Source organism: Gadus chalcogrammus, chromosome 23 (assembly GCF_026213295.1).
Source record: "Gadus chalcogrammus isolate NIFS_2021 chromosome 23, NIFS_Gcha_1.0, whole genome shotgun sequence".
NCBI lineage: Eukaryota > Metazoa > Chordata > Actinopteri > Gadiformes > Gadidae > Gadus > Gadus chalcogrammus.
Window position 1 is genome coordinate 14,615,966 of NC_079434.1, and position 12,459 is coordinate 14,628,424.

Sequence of the window (12,459 nt, forward strand, 5' to 3'; positions counted from 1 at the left end):
GACACCGCCGCCAGGAGGGGGAACGGTTTGGGGGGGGCCTACGCAGCGGACCTGCAGCTGTACGCCCAGCGGGGTTATCCAGGCATCCCTGCTGCGGCTAGGGATGAGCTAGCCCCGCATGCCTTCCTTCACGGCCGTCTCACCATGCCCCCGACCCTCGATGGGGCTCTGCACGTGGCGGAACCGGAGCTCTCCGACCAACCCAGCCTGCGGGAGGACGATTGCCAGGACCAGTCTGGTCCGGCCAAAGCACTGCTGGCGTCGTTGTGGTGCCCGGATGGGCGCGTCTGGGGCCGCCCTCTCCCGTGGCACAACGGTGCCGTGCCGTAATTCCGACGCCTCATTTTTCCGACGTCTCAATGGTCCGAAATATTTCCCATAAGATCGACATGCCACTATGCCGACGGTTCTATTTTACGAAAACGGAACCCATTGTTCCGAAGGGCCGTTTGTCCGATAAGTCAAACAAGAGGCGCATTAGGCCGACGATTCAATATGCAGAATAGGCCTACATATAAAGAGTTAGAGAGTTAGAGAGAGAGAGAGAGAGAGAGAGAGAGAGAGAGAGAGAGAGAGAGAGGAGAGGAGAGAGAGAGAGAGAGAGAGAGAGAGAGAGAGAGAGAGAGAGAGAGAGAGAGAGAGAGAGAGAGAGAGAGAGAGAGTGTGTGTGTGCGCCGGACCATATACTGTACATTGTTAAAGTATTTTGTGTCCCTACAAGCACGGAGTGGTCTGCAGTAAGGTCTGTGAGTTCACATCAACGTTTATGAACAGGCGGGGGCAAATGGATTGGTAACGATAATGGAAAGGTAATGGCGGCGATCTCTGGTTGATTCAAAGGAGGACTTTGTGACTTGGTGTGGATGACGTTGGCATTCGGCTGAATTAATTTGCATAATGCCGCCAGCCAAAGTGGAAGACAACCGCATTGGTTTAACAATGGATGCTGTTTATGTGTGTTGAATCTCTATCAATAATGACTAACCCCACTCACCAACTCCACGCCGAGAGTACGAGAGTTGCGTCATCGTTTAACCTGGGCTCCCGTCTCGTCCTTCCCGCACTGCTCGCCACAATATGTAAGTAGCTGGTGTTTAAACAAACTACTGTCACCAATAACAATTTCAACAATTATTAAAATATTTACCACTGGAGCAATATTAAAAGCGGAAGTGGAAGCGCTTCCACACTAGCAAGTCGTTCCAAACTCTGAATGCTACAAACGCTAGGCAGCACCAGCACTCTAGCCTCATCTCCATAGGACGCGACACGCAAGGAAGTGTTCTAGCAAGGCTGCAGCCTTCACTTTGGGAAACAGCCATTGTCCCACAGAAAACCCCTCTCGTTAAAGGCCTGAAACAGTTTATTTGCAGTTGCTTCCGTGACTTTGTTACATCACCATGTTACAGAAGCACAGGACGGAAGAAGACCCGGCTCGCAGCTGTGATGCGGACAGGGTGTTTCATGCACGTAGGGGGGACTGGAACCTGGTTACTTCGTCTCACAACCTTATTAAGAAATTAATAATGATTTTCATGTAAAGTACTTTTTACTTAAAGGATAATGTACCGCATAAAGGGTGATGCAGGACCCCGACGATTACTGAAGCTGTAGTTATATATTCATTGATTATACTAACAGGGAGCTTCTTTTCGAATTTCATGGGCAATTTCAAGTGCATTGAAATTATCATGTTCTTCAAGGAAAGAGGGGTCGAATCCAAAGGAATAGCTTTAAAGAGATACTTTATTTGTATAAAGTATTTTCGGTATGGTAAACTGATGCTCTGAAGTTAAGAGAGATTGAAGATGTGCCTTAGCACGTGCGAGAGTGTTCTCCTAGCTGGTCTAAGACTTTAGCCCACGAATGTCCTAGCGCTGCCTGGAGAGTTCTGCTTGTCTTCAAGATGTGGAGAGGCTTTCTTATGGACTCGGAGGACCGAAGACCTTGGAGAAACCGGTGGGACGTAATCCTCGGTTTCCTCGCTTGGTCTGTGGTGCTGCCCTCTGTGGATAAAGTATCTATTGCAGCCTTCAGTAAGGCTCCCCTTGTGGCTATGTATGGTATTTACGGCTAATATGTTTGGTCTTCATTGAGGCTATGTGTGGGTAGCTTAGATTCTTAAAATACGTAACAGTCCCTCCTTGGTCATCTCAGATGACCATACAATAATATTTTAAATCATAAACACCATTTACCACACAGAAAACAGTCAATTAGGATCAACACCATCTACCGTTGTGAAAACTCTTGAATAGAGGGGAAAAAACCACAACGGGCTCATAATACTGAAATGGCATCCACCTTGTGGGTCTCATTGGCAATACAGGTCATTATTTAACAATACAACAAGTGAACATAAATCTTGTTATCATAAATCACATGGCCAAATATCACACAAACAAAACCACTCATAGAAATCCTGAGCTAATACTTTGGTTATGTGCTACAGGCCATACAATTTTCATCATGTGTAAAAGTAAAGTAAAAATTGGTAGACATAATACAATTTTGAAAATTTCAAATAATTGACAAGCTATCATGGATTTGGGGGGTTCAGGTGATCTTCGTGTATTGGTGCGCCGGTTCATGTGGTGGGTTTGGGAATAGATTTGGGGGGTTCAGGTGTCTTCGTGTTTGGGTGCGCCGGTTCATGTGGGTGGTTTTGGGCTTGTTATTATTGCAAGTCATTGTTTTTTCTGTCGCCGTCTGGCCTGTAATTCATGAACCCAAGACTCGTCCTCCTTGTCAAGGGCTCACTCAGAGGGGTTACTCCTACATCATGGGAGCCTTCAAACAGGTTCCTCCGTCGTCGTCGTGTCAGTACCAGGTGGCCTGTAAAACATCGCCTCAAAGAAGATCAACTGTACCATTATTAATGCAGCGATTCAGAAATAACGAGTTGTACTCATAACCAAACAATACCTATAATAACAAACACAATTCGTCTTGGTGGTTCAATAATTAATTATTCAAGTAAATCCAGGATATTGATTATCTTAAGACACAGGTGCTACAATGGTGGCATTTTATTCTATATAGTGTCTCAAAGATACTTTCTATCCCTTGACAGTACCTTAATCCGACCTGACCTGTTGTATGCTGGTGTTTTGACAGTGGGTACCTGGCGATGTTGTCCTCCCGCTCCTTCTTGGAACAGGACTACCAGAGGATCCTACTAGGTACTTTACCAAGGGTACGCTGTGGGCCCATCGTCTTGGGATGAGGAGTGTTTGTCCTTGGCTTGGAGTGCAGCTAGGTCGGTCAGGGTCTCAGTCCACGATCTGCCGGAGTATCCGCTTTGCGGCAACCGGCTCAGGTGGTGCCACTGGCTCCGCGTCGGTCCTCTACAGAAACAGAAAAGGGTGGTGGCCAAGCAGTACCTTGTATGGCCCCTCCCACCGGTCTCTCTAGGGTCTTTCGAATGGTGTTTTTTACCCAGATCCCTCGCCAGGTGTCACCAACGGTTGTGAAGGATCCTCTGGATCGGACGGCTTTCTGGTCTGTGATTTGGGAATACAACCTTAAAGAAGCTTGAAGTTAGTGCTTGCAGGTACTCCTGCATTACTTCATCAAACCTGTCAGATGGGGGTCCTTTGGATGGTGGGCTGTATGGTCCTTGCATGGGACGTCCTGTGACTAATTCATGGGGGCTGAGAAGGGTGGTGTTAGAGGGAGAGGATCTTATGGCCATTAATGCCAATGGCAGAGCTGTCACCCAGTCATCTTCTTTCCTGCCTGTCTTTTCTTTAACTTTCCCTGTCAGCTGATTCACCTGCATGCGTCCTAAGGTTCGAGTTTCTACCTCTCTGTCTGTCCCTAGATTTCTCCAGTCCGTTGCTTTTGAGTATTTTTGTTAGTTGATTTTTGATTGTCTGGTTTGCTCGCTCTACCAGGCCTTGCGATTGAGGGTGATATACTGAGCCGAATCTATGTTTGAGTCCTATGTATGTTTTCCACCTCCTGAAGGTGGGCGTTGGCGAAGTGAGTACCATTATCTGAGCAGATAAGCTTTGGGTATCCCAGCGGGGAATGAGTTCCTGTGTTAACCATTTGATGACTGTTTTCCCCCCGTCCTCTTTTTTAACCGGAATTGCTTCTACCCATCTAGTGAACCTGTCGAACGGCTACTAACATAAACCGTTTTCCGTCAACTCTGTTTTCTTGTCCATATCTGTGAAATCAATGTAAATTTCTTGAAATGGGAGCTGGGGCACGGGGAATTGTCCTTTGGTTATCTTGTATCCCTGCCTTGGTTACAGGCTTGGCACGTTTGACAGTCCTGGACATACTGGTCGCACACAGCTTTGAGAGCTGGATGCCACCAGTATCTTTCAATCCTTTCCCGGGTCTTGGCCTTTCCTTCGTGTGCCAATCATGTTCCTTCCTTAGGAGGAACAGCAGGGCCTTGGAGGAGACACCGGCTTTCCAGTGGTGGAGTAGAATATTCCATCTGGGCTCTGTCTGGCCCCTTTTCCTCTCCACGCCGATTTCTCATAAGGTCCTGCTCCTCCTTGCATTTCTTTGACCATCTGTTCGTCTGGGTCCAGGACTGTTTCTTCGTTGACCATCATCTGGTGTACCACCGGGGTGTATCCTCCTTCTTTTAGATGTTCTACTGGGACGTATCCGCCTGCTTTCTTAGCTGCTTCATACCGCTGCGTGGTTTCCTCTTGCCTCCATTGTTTTTGGTTTCTGATGTCCCTCGGCAGTGCATGATGGCTACTTCTCGAGGTAGTTGGGCTGTTTTGGCTAACAGCAAGATTAGGTCCGTGTGTTTTGCTTTGGGTGTTTGCACTGGTGATCATCTGTCTGTTGATCATTTGTTGTCCGTTTAGGTGGGCTAGTTCGTATGAGTAATTGGAATCGGTGTAGAGATTTAGCGTTCGCCCCTTGGCTATCCGTAGAGCTTCACACATAGCATATAGTTCGGCTCTTTGTGCTGAAGCGGGCTGTTCTAATATGCCACTAGCCAGAGTGCTGCATATTCCTTGTTGGTCTGTTCCACTACAGCCCATGAGGCCAGGTTTTTCCCCATTGGCGGCTCTGTAGCAGCATCCATCGGTGTACAAGGTCATGTCCACTGGCTGTAGGGGTTCCGCTCTCAGTCCTGGTCGAATTTTCACTGCCTTCTTTATTTCTTCTGAGCATGTGTGAGGTTCTCCATCGTTGGGTCCGGGCATGGTGTCCGTCATGTTGGCTCCTTGGGTGTGAAGGTGACCATTGGATTCCCCAATATTCTCTGGAGTTTTGCGTTTCTGGTTGCTGTGGTGATTGTGTAGTCTGAACTATCCAGGTATGCTTTTACTCCGTGGATAGTGTGGACCACAACTGGGTGTGTCATTACTATGTAGGGCCGTCTTGTCCAGGCTTTTGGCGATGGCGCATATAGCTTTTCCACACTCGGGGAGTCCTTTTCTGGTGGTTCCAGGGCAGAGCTGTGGTAGGCTAGGACATTCCGTTGTCCTCGCTGTTTCTGCCATAGGATTCCGTTGACTACACAGTCTTTTACTGACACATCCAGGTGAAAAGGTTCTTTGTAGTCCGGGGCGGCCAGGGCCGCGGCACTATACATGCTTTGTTTTAGCCTGGTGAATGCTTCTTCTGCTTCAGGGGTCCATTCCAAGGGGGCTTTTAGATTTCTGTGTCCTGCTTTGGTGATGAGTTGTCGCAGTGTAGTTGTTTCGCCGGTGTAATCAGGGATGTAGGTCCGGCTATATCCTGTCAGTCCTAGGAATGCTAGCATTTGTCGGACAGTGATTGGCTTTGGATAGGTTTTGATCGCGCTTCTGTGACTTTTGCCGATCTCTCTTCTATTCCCTCCTATTACTTTCCCCAAGAAAGTAATCTCTTGTTTCACCAGTTGTAGTTTTGTTTTCTTGAGTTTGTATCCTTTTTGTGCTATTGTTTGCAGCAAGTTTTCAGTTGCCTGTAGGCAAGCTTCCTTTGTTTCAGCTGCCACGAGGAGGTCGTCCACGTATTGTATCAGGACCGTGCCTGAAGGGAGATCCAGACCTGCAAGGTCCTCCTTGAGGCAGCTGTTGAAGATGGTGGGGGTGCTTCGGAAACCTTGTGGCATTCTTTTGTACGTGTATTGTTGATTTCTATATGTGAAAGCGAAGAATTGTCTTGACTCAGTGGCCAAAGGGATGCAGAAGAATGCATTGGCGAGATCCACCACCGTGAACCATTGATGTTCAGAGCTTATTGGGTTTAGGGGCCACGTATGGGTTAGGGACCTTCTCCGGGGGGGCTATGGTCCGAATGTTGATGGCCCTCAGGTCATGCACCATCCTCCAGGTCAGCCCATCGGCTTTCTTCACTGGCAGGATCGGTGTGTTCCATTCTGAGGTGGTCTTCTCCAGCACACCTGCTTCCAGCAGGCCCGTTATGGTGTCGTTGATTCCCTCTTCCGCCTCTGGCTTTATCCTGTACTGATGTCGCCATTCCGGGCGATGAGGATTCTTCACGTTCACCACAATGTTGTGTTGCGGGGTGTGCCCCACATCATACGGTCCATTTGTCCACACCGTCTCCTTGATGCGTGTAAGCATTGTGGTCACTTCTGGGTCTTCTGGCTCGTTGCTCTTGGTGGTGTTCTCGATCACCATCCGATGTCCGTCCACTCTTCGGCCGATTGCCTTGTTCGTGGTACGTGTGGATATTCTCCAGAATTCTGCATTTGGGCTTCTGTGTAGATATTGGTTGTCTGTGGGTTGCCATTCACGGACCTCTTGTGCTCTTTTTACCATTGGTCCGAGTTGTTTGGGTTGGTGGTCTGTGCTGACCAAGAGGGAGACATGAGGGACACTCTCTGGCTCCAGCTGGAACCAGGATAGTTGTTCTTCTGTGAGGTCGACTCCTGCCGCCACTCCTTCGGGTCCCAGGTATATATCTCCACATCGTAGGTCCTCCAGCTGTCCATCTTTCTGGCTGTACCACGGTTCATCGTAGGTCAGGTCCTGCTCGTGTGTGATGTTGAGCGTGCAGTGTAATGGGTCCAACAGTTCATTGTATTCTCCGATTTCTTGGATCCACATTTCCCACTCTCGATATGTGCTTTCCAGTCCTGGAGTCGTCTGTGCTGTTCCCGTCAGTTCCTGCCAGTAGATGGTGGCATCTTCATGAGCTTCTGGCTTCGGGTCGTCTATTAACATGAACATGTGTGCTTCATCTGGTGCGGGTTTGGCGGGGTGGTATAGGGTGATGCCTCCCAAGTTGCAGGCAAGAGTGATTTGTAGGGAACCCATTAGGTCCCTTCCTAATAGATTGATGGGGCATTTTGGGGCGTATAGGAATGAATGACTTCCTTTCTGTTCGAGTATGTCGAAGTCGAGTGGGGTTGTGAACGGCTGTTCCATGGATTTCCCAGAGAATCCCATGGTTTTTAGAGAGCGGCGAGAGAGTGGTGGTGTTTTTTCCCGCGAGACTTCCGATTGTTGATACGGATGCTCCCGAGTCCACTAGAAACGTGCATCTGTGTCCACCTACGTATGCTTCCACAGTAGGTTGTCCGAGACCCAGTTCCTTTCTCGCCTGCTCGTCCTCTGGGCAGCCCTATTGTATGGCTAACATGGAGTTGCCCGCTCTGGGCCGAGTTGTGTGTTCAGTATTCTGATTTTGCTGTTGTGACGGGAACCTAGATTGGGCCCTGTCGGAGTGGTATCTGGGGCAGTTTCTGATCCAGTGTCCCATTTGGTTGCAATGCATACATGGAGATATACGCACGATCCTGTCTCTTCCTCTTCCGGCTCCTCCTCCTCTGTTTGGCTGGTTTTGTCTTTGGTGACCCGATTGTTGCATGGCGTCGGCCACGTATGCAGCGTATGCGGTGGGTTCGTTGCCCTGTCGTAGCCACTCTGGAAGAGGGGTCACCTGAGGGACTGGTTCGGACATTAGGGACATCATGTTTTCGTAATCCTGGTCTTCTTCGGCTTTCTTGAGCTGCCGCCGCATCTCCACGTCCTTTTCTATGTTCACCCTGCACATCTGTTTGAATATTTCCTCTATACCTCCGTCGTGGTCTTTCTTTGCTTGCTTCTTTTTGCTTAGATTGAGGTGGTGAATGAGGTGTTCCATCCACTCTGCTTTTGGTTTGACGTACAGTCCAACCACCGTCTCCAGTCCAGTTTGGGCCTCGGGCGGTAGCCCACTCAAGACCGCCTTTCGGAAGGTGTTGTTTGCCAGGTTGTTTTCGTACGGGCTGCAGTCATTTTTGTCTGCCCATAGGATTTCGGCTCTTCTTACGTAATCATGGATGGTTTCTTCTGGTTTGATGGCCAGGCCTTGGATTCCCACTGCACTGAGGTCTGGTGGGTATTGTCGTTTGAGGTTATCCCAGAAGGCATTCCGGTATATGTCGAAGGGTGCTTTGTCTGGCACATGGGTAGTATGGGTCATTCTTTCCAGTTCTATTGTTTTGTCGGAACCATGGGCTTTTCCGATGATGGCTCTTACATCTCCTATGGCCAGGACATCACCTGATGTCTCCTCCTCGAACGTCCTGATCCAGGCCGGAGCTCCCGCCGTGATCGAAGGCAAACGGCGGGCCAGGACGTGCCTTTCTCGGTGTCCCCAACAGGAAAATATTTTCCTGTCCCATGCGTCCGTCATCAGGGGTGCCATCAGGTCGGTGTCCTCTTCGTCTGAGCATTCGTCGTCCGACCGCTTCGTCTTGGTATTCCTAGTGCGGCGATCCGTCTTGGTTGCGTGGTTTTTTCCTCGGGTTGCGGGTTGGGAGGCAGATCTTGTTTCACAAGGTTGATCCTGTTTAGGTCCCGAGGTGGCTCCGGCGGGAGTGCCATTCGTCTTCTGGATGGCCCCCGTACTTGGATCATTGTTTACGGGGTTCTCTTGAACGCATTGCGGGTTTACACAGTTGTCTTGTCCTTGAATGTTAGGGGAGTTCGAGTTCCCCATGTATCCTTGGTTGGAACAGTTTGGATTTCCTTGTTGGTGCTGGATGGGTTGTAGTATTTTCTGCTGTTGCGGTAGTTGTGGATTGTATTGTAGCTGATGTTGGGGTGCGTAGAGTTGGGTTGAGTCGGGTTGGGGGATGGGTTGTAGCTGCTGCTGCTGGGTTGAGTTGGGCTGGGGGATGGGTTGTAGCTGCTGCTGCTGGGTGCTGGGTTGTAGCTGCTGCTGCGGCCAGTAGGGTTGGGGATTGGGTTGTAGCTCCTGCTGTTGATGCTGCTGCTGCTGGGTTGAGTTGGGCTGGGGGATGGGTTGTAGCTGCTGCTGCGGCCAGTAGGGTTGGGGATTGGGTTGTAGCTGCTGCTGTTGGGTTGAATTGGGTTGTAGCTCCTGCTGTTGATGCTGCTGCTGCTGGGTTGAGTTGGGTTGTAGTGGCTGCTGTTGGTGCTGCTGCTGCTGGGTTGAGTTGGGTTGAGGGTTGTGTTGTAGCTGCTGCTGATGCTGGGTTGAGTTGGGCTGGGGGATGGGTTGTAGCTGCTGCTGCTGGGTTGAGTTGGGCTGGGGGATGGGTTGTAGCTGCTGCTGCTGGGTTGAGTTGGGCTGGGGGATGGGTTGTAGCTGCTGCTGCTGGGTTGAGTTGGGCTGGGGGATGGGTTGTAGCTGCTGCTGTTGGGTGCTGGGTTGTAGCTGCTGCTGCGGCCAGTAGGGTTGGGGATTGGGTTGTAGCTCCTGCTGTTGATGCTGCTGATGCTGGGTTGAGTTGGGCTGGGGGATGGGTTGTAGCTGCTGCTGCGGCCAGTAGGGTTGGGGATTGGGTTGTAGCTGCTGCTGTTGGGTTGAATTGGGTTGTAGCTCCTGCTGTTGATGCTGCTGCTGCTGGGTTGAGTTGGGTTGTAGTGGCTGCTGTTGGTGCTGCTGCTGCTGGGTTGAGTTGGGTTGAGGGTTGTGTTGTAGCTGCTGCTGATGCTGGGGGGCTGAGTAGGATTGGGCGTTGGGTTGCAGCTGCTGTTGATGCTGCTGCTGCTGGGTTGAGTTGGGTTGAGGGTTGCGTTGTAGCTGCTGCTGATGCTGCTGCTGCGGGGCTGAGTAGGATTGGGCGTTGGGTTGCAGCTGCTGTTGATGCTGCTGCTGCTGTTGGGTGCTGGGCTGTATGGTGGCTGAGATGGGTTGGTGGTTGGGTTGCAACTGCTGCTGCTGCTGCTGCTGCTGCTGCTGTTCTTGGGTGCTGGGTTGGAACTGTTGCTGAAACTGCTGCTGCTGCTGATGCTGCTGCTGCTGCTGCTGCGTCCAGTAGGGTTGTGGGTTTGGTTGCAGTTGTTGCTGCTGCTGCTGTGTGATGGGTTGAAACTGCTGCTGAAACTGCTGCGGCTGATGCTGCTGCTGCTGCTGCGTCCAGTAGGGTTGTGGGTTTGGTTGCAGTTGTTGCTGCTGCTGCTGCTGTGTGATGGGTTGAAACTGCTGCTGAAACTGCTGCTGCTGCTGCGTCCAGTAGGGTTGTGGGTTTGGTTGCAGCTGTTGTTGTTGCTGCTGCTCTGTTGGGCAGGATTGGGGCATGCCGACATTCGTTGCGCCCGGAGGGTGGTCCGCTTCTCGACCAATTATGGCACCCGGGCCGCTCCTCCCTTTTATCACGCGGTCGGTCCCGTCCTTTGGCCCCTTCTTCGAGTCGTACTCAACGCCATCGTAATCTTGACATTCTCCTGCGAACGACGGTGGGGGTTGATCGTTGTATGAGATGTCCACAGGCCCCTTCTCTATGTGGAGCATTGGGAATTGGAGGGCAGGGCCTTTGGAATCTCGAGCCGCCGGATGGTCATAGCAGCCGTATGGTGGTGGGGCCTTTGTATTGTTTGGGAAAGGGGTGTTTTCTTCGAGGCTGGGGTAGGTGTTGTTGCGGAGGCCGGTGTTGTCATCTGCACATGGCGCCTCTTTGCCCCCCACGTCTGCTCCGTCTAGGGTTAGTGGGGCCGCACGCCCTTCGATGTGAGGTGCTGCAGGCAGCCCTTTCAACACTGTGTCCTCTTGGCGGGAAAGGTCGGTTGGTCGCCCTTCCCTCTTCCGTACTTCCATGTCTATTGCCGCATTGTAGGCGTTGAGTAGGGCTCGGGCGTAGCTCTCCCTCTTTTTCCTGTAGTCGACTGAATCCGCGTTTCGTACCTTGTTCTCGTTTGCGCGTCTCGTCGCAGCCCATTCGCTCTCCTTCAGGGTGTATTCCCAGGCCGCTGTTGTGAGGCCGGTGGTGACTTTTACACCAACAGGCCAAACTCCAACTCGTTCCCACTCCTTCCTGTACTTTTCTTCTCGCTTAGCCCAAGTTTTCTGTTGTCCAGTGGACAACGCTTTGTCCTTCAGGGCGTTCGCTGCCATATACCTGGCTACTGCCGCCCTCATCTGGGCCGGGGTATCTGGGTCAGGTCTCGCTTCCATTAGGCGAGGTAGCACATCGAGCGAGGCCATGATGTCTGGAAAGGCGCGTCTGCTGGGGCTAGGCGTGGGTGAGCAGTTGGGGGCCGCTGTCTGGTGTTGCGGCAGGAGTGCGGCAGGCGTTGTTTCGGTCAGCAGGGGGAGGCGTTGAGGGTACAGGATAGGCGCCGCTGCAAACCAGCAGGGGTAGGCGTAGAGGTAGATGCCGGTGTAGGTTAGCAGGGGGAGCGTTGAGGCAGGTACCGGGGTTGGCCTGCAGGGGGAGGTTAGGTGGGGGTGGGGGTCACGGCACAGGGGCTATATCCAACACTTGAATGACCAAGCACACACTATTCGCACGTCGTGCTGTGAGTGTACCCGTCAATAAACAAGTATTCAATGGGATGGGGACAGGGATCTGCAACAGGACCTGCGGAGAGGGTGGAGATAAGGTGGAGAAGTGAAAAAATAAAGGGGGGTGGGGGGCTTTTACTCCAGGACCTGCGGAGAGAGATGAAAGGGGTGTGAAGGGGGTTTACAATAGGATGTGGGGACGAGGACAGAAGGGTGGGGAGGGGGGGGTGAGTTTACGATAGGATATGGGATATTGGGACAAAGGATGGGGAGAGGGGGGTGAGTTTACGACCAGATCTATAGAGACAGAGACAGAATGGTTGGGGTTATCAAAGGGGTTTTCTAGGATATGGGAGAAAAAGTACAACAACTATTCGAGTTGTTCCAGTCCTACCGGACTGCGCAACCAGGCCACAAGATAGCACCGGCACCGAGAGAGAGAGATCTGCTTTTGCCTAAGTCAGAGGTTATGCAGTCTTAACAAAAGACTGACCATTCATCTCCTACCGACTTGCAAGAGAGAGAGAGAGAGAGAGAGAGAGAGAGAGAGAGAGAGAGAGAGAGAGAGAGAGAGAGAGAGAGAGAGAGAGAGAGAGAGAGAGAGAGAGAGAGAGAGAGAGAGAGAGAGAGAGAGAGAGAGAGAGAGGGGGAGGGAGAGAGGGAGAGAGAGGGGAGGGGGAGGGGGGGGAGAGAGAGAGAGAGAGAGAGGAGGGGGGGGGGGGGGGGGAGAGGGGGAGAGAGAGAGAGAGAGATAGGATGTAACACTTAAGTTGAGCCCCCCGTTGCTTT